The sequence below is a fragment of the Pavona decussata genome, unplaced genomic scaffold (assembly GCF_977016875.1).
Source record: "Pavona decussata unplaced genomic scaffold, jaPavDecu1.1 SCAFFOLD_100, whole genome shotgun sequence".
Lineage (NCBI taxonomy): Eukaryota > Metazoa > Cnidaria > Anthozoa > Scleractinia > Agariciidae > Pavona > Pavona decussata.
Window position 1 is genome coordinate 33,886 of NW_028145515.1, and position 11,967 is coordinate 45,852.

Genomic DNA, 11,967 nt, shown 5'->3' on the forward strand with positions numbered 1-11,967 from the left:
GCAAAGTCAAGCTGCCAATGCTTTACTTCAAACTAGCGATGTTCTAGCAGTTTTACCTACAAGAGTCAAGGTCGGCAAAATTTAAGCTTTTGTTTGGTGTTTGGCTCAGCTGCAAAACATATGAATATCTTTCTGCTTACGCCACAAATTAAAGCTTTCTGAATATATTGACTCAATTCCGAGTGCTTCGCAGCATTAGCAGCGAACTGCAAGTTTTTTAGAAGTGTAATGATTTCCTTTTGATCTGGCACTCTCACGTCTGCTTTGCTACTCGTTAACAACATCACAAATTTCACACAAGTTGAGTGTTCCAATGTAACCACATTGTCGATATTGAGAAGTGCGTTCTTGTTCTCGGAGACCCGGTTGCAAAATCAAGATCCTTCCAATTTGCTTGCACTGCTTCTTTTTTCCCTGGCCGGGCTGTGTTCAGTTTCGACATTTTTTATGTCCAGTAGTTTTGTGGCATTGACACTGCAGTCGGCAAGATTCGCTTGACCCTTGGGACAACATTTGTGACCTCGACCTTTTGGTCAATAGGCTTTTAGTGTGCTCACAATTAAGTAAAATCCTTCACTAAATTTTCTGATTTTTGTGGCACTCGGTAGGCATACTCGATCAGAACAGCTATAGTTCTTGTCAGTAAGGATTCCCGTCTTTCGAAGTGTATCTGATAACATTGTACCTTTCACATGTTTGTTTACGTTTCCTTTCGTTTCCGGTTTGCACTGATTGGCCAAATTTTGACAGCTAGGACAGCAGGGAGCTGCGTGAGTATTGGGGGCGGCATTCAAATTCCTGAGACATTGTTGCAAGCTCTCTTCTCTTTCCCCCTCCTGCCCCCCACCCCCAAGAGACCTTGCTCGCAGGCTACTGGGAAATTAATTTTAAAACCAGTTGGGACAACTAGAGTGGCATTGCGAACAGCTTCTCAATAAAGGGAATTACATGGACCATAGTTTAGCTACATGTGAGGGTGGACTTGCAAATATGGGTGATTCATAGAAACCAAAAGAATTTTCTACAGATGTTCTTAGACATAAGATGCACTCCTGTATAGCACTTATGTGAGATGGCATGACAAATTTTCTTTCGTAGACCAACGCATTAGGCTTGGTAGTGATCTGAGCTTCATGTTTGTTTACTCATAGAGAAATAAAGGAAAGTTTAAGGAATGTTATTAGTTTATACATTTTTTTTTGTTTAAAATGGGCATTTCCAGAAAAAAGTCCACAACCAACCAAAGGAAGGTGGTAATCAGTAATTCCTAGGAGGAGGGGAATCTTAAAAACTAAAATTTTAGAAACATTAAAGTATATGGAGCTAAACTGGAATTTCCAGGGGGGAGGGGGAGATGCAAAAAAAAACTTTTGTACGGGGAGTACAGATATTTTCTGGAACTGTACAATGTCTCACTGATACATTGCTTATGGGTGTAAATATAATTCTGCCATCAAGAGAAACAACATGACTTGGCATTGGTTAACATGGATGACCTATAAGTTCTTTTAAAATGGCTTGCAAAGATTGTAAGAACCAACACAGCAGTGAACGAATATTTGAGGATTTGAGGTGATCACTTAAAAGCTTCCTGTTTCATTTCAGGTTCAATTTGTTAGAATCTATGAAGTGAGTCTGTGACAACAAAGTTTTGCTTTGTTCTGAAAGAAAAACCAGCAGGAAAGCCACCAGCTAAGCGAAAACCACTAGAAGAAAAGCATTTAGCAATTTGAAATCTTCCAAACATGATGCACATGCAACCGAAAAAAAACTTGGGAAGACGCTGAAGAATCTGAATTGAAATTTTCGAGCCAAAAAGTGAAGAACTGACATGGAACTAGAAAGTTAAATTTCTCACTGGAAATAGCTGAATCTGCTTTGGAGGCAAAAAGGTTCTCAGTTCTCTTTGTTCACAGAAAGTATGTCATCATGTTTATGGGCAAAGAAAATTCAGGTAGCGAGGTTTGATTATTTGTTTGGTGATTCCCTTCCACCACGCAGAGTAATTAGGGAACATGAACTCATCATGGGCAACATCAACAGTACTGGCATTAATACCAAGATTTTGCCGCTTTTGTGTGATGTGTCATATCATTTTTGAGACCATCATTGATATAACTGTGAACTCAGAAGATTGGGTTAATTCAGTTGAATGAACCGTATTCAACACAAACATTTTACACGGAAAGACATCATACTTTTCAACTAAGCTTCGCTTCAGTCCAATAGACCATATTCGTATTCTCGGTATTGAACTGGATCGAGCTTGAAATGGAAGCTCATGTGGGGGAATTTATTAGAAACTATTTGCATGTGAAAAGATTCCCCCGCATAAGCCTCATGTGCAAGCTAGTTCCAGTTCAATACCGAGAATACGAATACGAACTATTAAATTTGCTTTTTTTTGGGAAATTAGAGCCTTGAGGAATAGTCAGTTGACTAGGGCTTTTTCCTCTTAGCAAAGCACTGGCAATATTGTCCTCAGTAAGTGTGATCTTAGTTGAGTTTCTTAGAGACATGTCCAACCTGTCCAAAATTTCTCTACAGATTCTCATGAAATATCACCAGCAATTAAGCCTTGTTTTCAATAACCAAAGAAAACATGACATCATCATGCTTAAGGGCTATAGGAACAAAATGTAAAAAAAAATGGATGGGTACGGGAAGGCTTATCTGATGGCGTGTATGGGAGGTGTTAAGGGTAGTTATCTGTGCAGTGTGACTGATTTCAAGAACCAACAAAAACTTACCAAAAGTTGCTGCAGAGTATACCATCACTGACATCTTGAATCCACGTAAAGCAACACTAAGACACTGGTGAGGCCTTTATTAAAAGACCAATATTTATATTAAGTGATACACGTAGAACACTGAAATTACCCACTACCTTTTACGTGTAAAGTATTAAGCTGGATTTCCATTGTTGCATAATTTTGCATACATTTACAGTGAAGATTCACTAAAATTCAAATTGAGTAGGGTTCGTTTACCCTAAAGGATTGGGACATCAGTCTTGAGAATTTAAGACTCCAATTTATTACTCCAATTTCTCATGTATGCATTACATTAGGTTAAGAAAATTTTGAGAAAGACAGTAACAATCCAGACGAGGTCTGTGACCAGACCGACTTAGGGGCTGTTTACATGAAGGGAGGAACATCCCAGCACTAGGAAGTAGAAGGCGGATCCTCCTAGCGCCAAATGTTTTCTGTATTCAGTTTACATACAAAAAGTTGTACTTAACCTTAGTACTAGGATCTTCCTAGAGATAGGATCTTCCTAGCTGAGAGATAGGAAGATCCTAGTACCATGTAGACTACCTTCCCTCAGAAGATCCTAGTACAAGGGACAAAAAAGAACAAACATGGCAGCAGTTGAGCGTTTTGCTGCTAAAGGCCCACAATTTTTCTTCTTTTCCTTTTCCACTTGGTAACCACTCCGACCAAAATTTCTGCATCTAAACCAAGAGAAAAGTTGATCCACCTTCTAGGATCTTCCTCCCTTCATGTAAACAGCCCTTAAGCCATGACAAAAGTGTCTGTAATGATCACTCATCTTTCCTAGATGTATCTTTTCATTTAATTTATCAAACTCATTAATAATTCAAAAGCCAAAGACAAAGGAAATCATGCACCGTAATGTGTTTGGATATGTGATGAAAAACTCCTCGGTTTTACATCCTTAATTTCCCCTTCAAAATCAGTTTGTTTGAGAAGTTATATCAAACACTTGTCACAGTGTTTCACCTTGAAAGTCGCCAAAAATGCTCCGCTACAGTTGTATTTTCAACTCTCTTCTTGGTGTTTGATATGTGATGAAACACTGTGTCTCGTGTTTGATATATTACATCTCGTTTACAAGCAAGGGCCCAGTTGTAAACAGTAAGTTTATGTAAGTTTATGTAATTTATTAAAACAGTAATTTTTTTTAGACGTATTCTCTGGCCTGGGGGTTAATTAAATAAAATCTAAACTGATCTCACAGTTGTTTTATATTAATTTGTAATTTTGCCATTGGACCTGAGAGATTTAGACAACAAACAAACAAAGAAATGGGGGGGGGGGGGGTAGCACTAATCTACGGAACTGCAGACCGCGGAACCGCAGAACCTGCAGAACCTAGAGAAATGACTATTTTTTTTAAACTTACATACCAGGTATAAGGTTACAGTTGATTTCATTGCTGTGTATAGACCCGGATTTTTTTTCCATGATTCGACAGTCATGATTAGACCGAGAGGTTACCAAGCTCATCGATGAACTCGCAAAATTATGAAGGTTCTGCTCAAAGACTTGAGGTAGCGGGTGATTTATCACCAGTATTTGCACGGGAGCTCGATAAAGGAATCGGCTAATGTTCTTTTCACGAGTACTGCGTTTGTTTAAAAAATGCGGAGATTGTATCGGCAACGTGGCGAGGTGAACCGAAAGAGAAGAAAAGGACGTTACAACAATGTGTCGATCGATTCTGCGCCTTGGTTTTACGTACAAAAAGGCAAATCTAACTCACTATTTTTCCTTTGTTTGAAGTCAAACAAAGTTTGCAGACAAGGCGCAGAATCGATCGACACATTGTTGCAATGCAGGGCTCGAACTAATTTCCGGAGAGTCTCCGGACATGATGACCGGCCAAATTCATTTTAGATCGGTGACGTATCGTTTCTGTCCGGTCAAGTTTATAACATAAACAACTCTTAAAACAGGGGCCCATGAAGCAAAAGTGGCGTTATATATTTCCAAAAAAGTCGTTGCTTAGAGCTTATAGCACTTTAAAGCACTCATTACATAGTCAACAATAAAAATAAATTACAGCAGCGAAATAAAAAAAGAAGCTTATGTGTATTAAAATAAACTACTGTAACTAATAAATAAACTAGGGCAATAAAGGGAAAATATTTTTAATTTTGTGACTGGAAGTGCGTGAACCCCGATGTCTGTTTCAATGCACGAATTGTAAACAACGGTTCTTGTGGCATTTCACCCAGGATTTCAGATCAAAGTTCGGCAATACACAGCGACTCACTACATACTGATAACAACTGAAGCAACTGAACAGCGTGAAAATTTTAATTTATTTCATCTTCAATACGATTGAATGCGACCGGTCAACATGACCGGCAAGACGAAAGGTTGACCGGTCAACTCCCCAATCATTCCGGACATTGTCCGTTGACCGGCCGTTATTTCGAGCCCTGCAATGCTAAGCCGGATCCCTGTAATGGCGTGAAACCAGTCTTGGTATTCATCTATATAGAGTTCCGCCTTGCTCCTTATCATCGCCTCTAAAACTTTGTGTTCTCTATCTAGCATATATTGTTCAAGATATTCTTCAAGAGACCAAACATAAACGAAACAAACACGAGCTTACAAGACAAGATTCTTTGCCGTCCTTTTCTTCTCTTTCGGTTCACCTCGCCACGTTGCTACCCGAAATAGGGTAAAATCACAAGGTGATAACATAAATCAAACATGTTCCTGTAAAATTCACAAAAGCATAAAAATTTGGAAACTTTCTTCGATGGATACCTACACGTAAGCTTAACTTTAAGATGACCGAAGAAAAAAAACCCGGCTGTTATCACTCTCGATCGTCGGTCCTATTCTAAAATTAACTACGGTAATAGCCAGCAAGAGTTATGGGAGTTCACAAATAAATAAAATTAGCTTCTAAAAAGCAGATTGTAGATGTCACGCGATCTGTCTCACAAACTTTACGTGCGGTTGCTACGGAACAGAAGTGTGTACGTTCTGCTAGATTCATGCTCGCTGTTTGTGGAAGAGGGTAAGTATGACAACGGTACACAGAGCTTGACCTTATTTTATCTCGACATTGAGTTCCCATAAACTTGTCCCAAGCTTACCTTCTGGCATGCCGGTAAAATCTGCAGGGAAATTGAGTTGCACGTAAACAAGCTTTTCCCAGCAGCCTACATATTGAGACTCTTGTGACTCGATGAAGTCAGCCCATGGTTACACGATAGACAACAGATGAGAAAACGTGAAAATTCAAAGATAAAATTTAAAACTGCACCAATGAAGAACTCGATGGCTGCATTTGGTCCTGCTGCTCCCTGGACTTCCGCGTTGCATCCAAATATGGAAAAGAGCTTATTTCGTTGGTCAAATAGTGTCACATGGTTTGCCCAAAACGCTGAAGGAAAAATTTAAAACGCTGGACAAGAAAACACGGATTAAGGACAAGGAAATGGATATTTGAGGGCACCGAAAGAGAAAAACCCCCCAAGAACACCCCAGTCGTGAGTCGTTTGCTTTTGTATTTGTTTTTTCTTTCCTTGGGCAGAAGCCTGTGATCTCTAGATCATGCTAAGGGGCTTTTTTCAGGGAGGAAGATCCTAGAAGGCAGATCAACCTAGCGCCATATGTTTTCTTTATTCAGTTTGCATGCAAAAAGTTGTACTTGGCCTTAGCGATAGGATCTTGCCGGCTAGCTGACGACTGAGCTGAGAGATAGGAAGATCCCAGCAACATGTAAACTAGATTCGCTCTGAAGATCCTAGTAGTAGGAACAAAAAAGACCAAACATGCCTGCAGCCGAGCGTTCAGCTGCTAAAGGCCGACAATTTTTCTTCTTTTCCTTCTCCACTTGGTAACAATTTCGACCGTAATTTCTGCACATGAAACAATGGAGAAGTTGATCCACCTTCTTGGATCTTCCTTGTGCTAGGATCCTCCTCCCTCCATGTTAACAGCGCATAAGCCAGAGTCAACCAGTCCTCATGGGACCTTCGGACCACCCACAGTTAATTATCCAATCAAAGAAGAGAAATGAAAGTTAAATTATAATACATCATATCTTCTCGCTTGAAAAGAAGTTCTAAAAGTAAACTTTACCCAGGAAATTTTTTTCAATCGAGGAATTAATACAATACAACAGAGACAGACAGTCAGCCCTGACCTGGGCTGTGATCTGGCTTTAAAAGAGCTATGCCGACGGCGGTTCAAGCTCCTGGCAGATCCAACAAGACTGGACAGGCTTCAAGAGAAAGATAGTCCCTGGCTCTCGAGGTTTGGGGTAGGGAATGGGGTCGACTACTCCACCTTGTAAAAAAGCTCTGTTACGGAAACCGCCACAATCAGGCTTCAAGCACAGACCTTGTGGCTTAACCTCTAACCAATATGACTGCTACTGGCCAAAGCCTTCTGAGGGACGCTAGTAGTGTGAATGAGAGTTTTCTGAGGTCCAAAGTAAAGCATGTAATGTACGCACCATGCACGAAACAGGTTATTGGTGAGATGAAAAGTAACAGCTGAACAACATTTAACGTGCGTACAGCCGCCCCCTTCCCTCAGGAAAACTCCGTGATGCAACTGTTATTTTTAGTATTGAAGACGACAAAATTATTACAGAATTTCCAACCATTGAAAAGTTTAGAACTTTAATAAAAAAAAGATGTGCAAAAATGTTTATGAGTTCAGACTATTTTACTCCCGACTCAGGGTATGGGTGTAAGGTTTGATAAAATGCAAATAGCTACAGGACTCAGATAACTTTCCTCGGCGGTCCTCGGCTTCCCTTGTGTACCCGAGTCATGTCCTCATACCACTATCAGCTGGTCTGTCTTTCAACGACTTAGAGGTCACATTGTGTTCATCCAATCAGAAGCCGATTTACCACTGGCCGCCATCTTTAATTTATTTATGAGGGGAGGGGGCGGCTGTACACAGGCTAAACATTATTGGAATAAGTGAATTCCCATGTTCAGATGGTTCGGCCATCTAAACCTGAAGAAGGCTGGTTGTGTCAGCTTTGCAGTAGTCTTTGGACTTCTCATCGTCTTGGTAACGCATACCGCAAAAAAACACTACGGTGGACAACCCGAGAGAGAAAAAAAAAGAAAAGAAACTGAAGCCGTGGAATCCGAACCCATAGATCCGAGCCTTATGCACTCGTCATCGGCTTTCCCAAGGTTGGTGAATCCCCGGGATAGGCAAGGATTTCGTAATTATGCATTTCAAAGTCCCTGTATTTCCCCACCTGCGACGATTGTTTTTCTTTTGTTGTAGCAAAGCCCCCACCCGGTGGGGAAGACAAACACTCATTTAGAGTCCAAGACGTTACTTGAAAATATAAGATCCAGTTACTTCCACTACTTCGCGATAATTCCAATTGGTCCAGCTTGTATGGTCTATTTCATGCAAGAAATAACACCTCGTTATTTACCGCCAAACTTTATGTATCGACGAAAAGAAAACTTGTTCCCAATTTCCTCTCGCTGTTTGAGATGCAAACTCCCCATATTTATCCCACAGGTTGGGTCGTCATAAACCTAAGTCCCCGCATTTCCTACCACCCACCTCATTCACTTGCATTTATTGCAAAGTCCCCAAAAAGACCCTCAGTTCCCCCAGATATGACCCGGGGCCCCCCCTCAGGGAAGCCGATGACAAATGCGATGATAACAAAAGATGACGAGAAATGCCCGGGTAGAGGTATGGAAAGGGTAGGGGAGAGGGGGGTGTGGGGAGGTTCAGCGGTGTTCTCTAAACCCTGATCCTACTGTAAATATTCAGTATCTTTTTTCAACCTGACACTAAAATTCATAGCACTCTATCCGTTTTCAGACTTGCAAACCAAACTGGTCAAAATTTATGCCCTACTCCAGACCAAACGGCTTAAAAACCACACCCTTCGGCAGCACAGTTTATATAGGGAAGTCCCCCGGGGAGAGATAGCAGGGGATGATTGCGACTTTATGCCTCACTAGGGGGGGGGGGGGGAAGAGGACGAGCAAGTTAGTTTTGTACTAAAAGAAAAATGATAAACGCTATCTGGCACTGGTGAGAGATTAGAAATCGAAAAAATTCCAGCATATCTGCACCTTTCAAAAGCTCTTTTTTCACTGGATCCTTATAACCTGCATGCAGCTGCATTGTTTTGGGGACTGGGAACATTGTTCTGTTATTCGCTCTTTTGTCCTCTTCACAAACCATGCAACACGTTGAAAATGGTGCATGTCGCCCAAAAATTTCTGCAAATTGGCGGCCAAAATTTTCGCTGGTAAAATTGCTTCAATTTGTAGAGAACCCATTTTTCAACAACACGCGCAAGGCGAGAAATACTTCTAGCCTCCCAATAAATATTTTCCAAGCTTTGTCGAAAAAAGATATTTCAAAGTTCCTGGACAGGAAGGGGGTTCCCCTTTGAAATTTCAGGGTAGCTGAGGGTGCTCCTCTGGGACGAGCCTTTAGAGTGGAAACTAAGCCCCTCAGAATACCTTCTACAATTTTTCACTGACAAAAGCAAAAGTAGCAAAAATCATAACATTAATGCGAATCGATGGGCTCCTGGTGCTATATTGTTTGAGAATAAGAAACGATGTATGCCATTTTTGACCAGATTGAAACCAATTCCTAAAAATGCATGGTCATTGCAAATTTTCTTTTTGGCTTCGAGTAACACTGTAACACTTTCCATGATCTCTTTTCCCACATAGTCCAACAAACAACCTTATTATAGGAAATTAACGCTTGTGTTAATAAAGGTATTCGAAATTAACGCGACTTAAATCATTAACGCGAATTGAAGGAAAATTACCTCCCAACAAAGAAATTTAACGCGAAAGAGATGCTTAAAATTAAAAATGAGCGAAGATTAAGCGACTTACACCAGAAACAGAATTTGTTGAGACTACAGGAACAAACTTATTTTAACACTAAGTGTAAAAAACCCGAAGTGCAACAGTGTTTCCGGAAATATCCCTAAACGTAGCAAAGGAAGATGGACACTTCGAGCGTTCTTCAATGTCCATGGTACCGGTGGATCACCACCCTGATAAAACAAAGTTTTTCGCTTTCCAGAATGTATCGACCATTTGGGGCGAAAATAGTGGAAATTAAGGTTGCAGAAATTAACGCTCCACTTAATTAACGACGCGGAAATTAACGTTGACAAAAATTAACGAGACCTAATTAACGTGAATTTTAAAATCCGCTTTAATTTCATGAAGCGTTAATTTCCTATAATAAGGTACTCCAACACGCGCAAAAATACCTCAACATTAGGCACCACCGACACCCTTGTTTCTTGGACCATTCGGCGCGCAAAACACATGCGCAGTAACAAAAGCGGACACCTGAAACCGTCAGTTCATACAACCCCATTCCGTAAAATTGTAAGGATAATAAACTCAGTGTTTACGCTCAACGGCAAAAGTATATTTTTTCTACATTTACAAGGTACAAATTTACCCATTGTTTTGAAGAAATCAAAAAATATTTGCACCCCGCCGCAAAACTTATCTCAGTAAGTCTCTTTTTGAAATGTTCCTTGCAAATGACGCAGGAGAACGCCATTCTTTACCAAACCATAAATTTACTATGAATGCAATACGGCGTTTTACATTTTTACATGAATTGGGATTTACATAGACTTTGCTTTCATGAAGGTTATAACTAAGACCATCTACAAACTGAAAACAAGCCAGAATTCAAGTAAATGAATTTAATCAAGCCTTTCACTCCTTATGTCAAGTCACTGTGGTTCCAAGTTTTCAGTCCGTGGATCCAAACCTTAACTATAACCATTCAAGTTCAAAATCTACAAAGCTGTACGTTCCACCGTTACCGTTCGTGCGGTACATTGGTACCAACGTGTTGGTTTAACGTCAGCATTGAAATTGAAAGCTACTAAGCAGTACTTTCTTGAAGTACTGTTTATTACGCTGTACAAGGAGGTGACATCTTTTCAGTCTGGATTAAATCGTGAGGTTAAATCAATCATCTGTTCTGTTCATGAAATCCTATCGTGCCACCTCAACAGAAATTGATCAACACTTTCCTTTGATTCTATTATTTTGTTTTCTTCACAAATTTAACAATCAAATTGGGCTTCTTACCCACATTTGATGTTTTTGAGCACTACTTTCCTGTAGCACTGTTTATTAATCTGTACAAGGTGGTGACATCTTTTCAGTCATGAAAACGTGAGGTTTAATCAATTATATACAAAAACTAGTCTGCTGCACTTTCGGTTTGCACTGTTTGCTGTGTCACACAAGGTGATCACAATTTTTTTTGCCTGCTGATAAAATCTTGTAGTTACCTTTAAAAAATGACCAAAATGCTGTTTGTTTAAAATTTCTTTACAAAAATCAAATTGGGCTTCTTACCCACATTTGATATTGTGTGCTTTTTCGTGGCGAGAGAAAACGATGATCCACGTTGCTACCCTCAATGGTAAAAACATTAAAATAACATTACCTAAACAATCATAAATCTATGGAAACTTTTATACAAAATAAAAAGCGAAAAAGGCTAATCTTGGATAACCACGTTTCAGCGATTTCACGTTGTCAACAATTACCAAGAACGTTGATTAGTATTACCGTGACCCTCTAATGATGTCACTATAGCAACAGCTGGTACAATTTGACAAGGCATGGTCATTGTTATGGTGACATAAGGGGCCTTACCACTGGAGTATAGGTAGAATATTAACCCTTTAACCCCTAATATCAAAGAGCAAATTCTCCTTTCTTGTCCCTATGCTTTTCTTATAAAAGTACTGGGGAGAAATTATTATAATAACCCTCTAAGCCCTAACAGTGATCAGCATCAAATTTCTCTTTGTATAATATCAGTGCTTATTCAACCTCTGAGGTCACGAGCATTAAGGATATGATCACTGAAGGTAAATTATCTTGATATTTTAATAACCTCTCCCCAAAACTTTTATAAGAAAAGTATGGGGATAAAATAGGAGAATTTCTTCTTTGATATTAGGGGTCAAAGGATTAAAGATGTGTTTGCCTTTTGCATTGCTAAGCACTCACATTCCTTTTACTATCGCTCCTTCCTTTGACTGATCAGTGTAAAATGATATTCTAAGAACTAAAGGTCCCTGTTCACAGAATCTTTTGATTCCTGGTAAAAGTAACAAGAGTCACGCTGATCTGTTATTCTCTTATCGTGAGCTTGGGTGTCCTGTGGTCCATGCAGTGACACATGC

At 39.9% G+C, this 11,967-nt stretch overlaps 2 protein-coding genes across 4 annotated transcripts in view; both read right to left on the reverse strand.

Moving 5' to 3' along the window:
* Positions 1 to 11,967, reverse strand: part of LOC146472166 (uncharacterized) — a 128,548-nt gene that overhangs the window by 25,853 nt on the left and 90,728 nt on the right. The gene's annotated exons all lie outside the window — the stretch shown is intronic.
* Positions 10,047 to 11,967, reverse strand: part of LOC146472167 (uncharacterized) — a 152,552-nt gene continuing 150,631 nt past the window's right edge. For 2 of the 3 annotated variants that reach the window (XM_085119591.1, XM_085119589.1), the window contains exon 8: positions 10,350 to 11,966. The gene's annotated coding sequence lies outside the window, so the exon portion shown is untranslated. Of the gene's footprint in view, position 11,967 lies in introns of all 3 variants that reach the window. The other variant, XM_085119590.1, reaches the window with a different exon arrangement.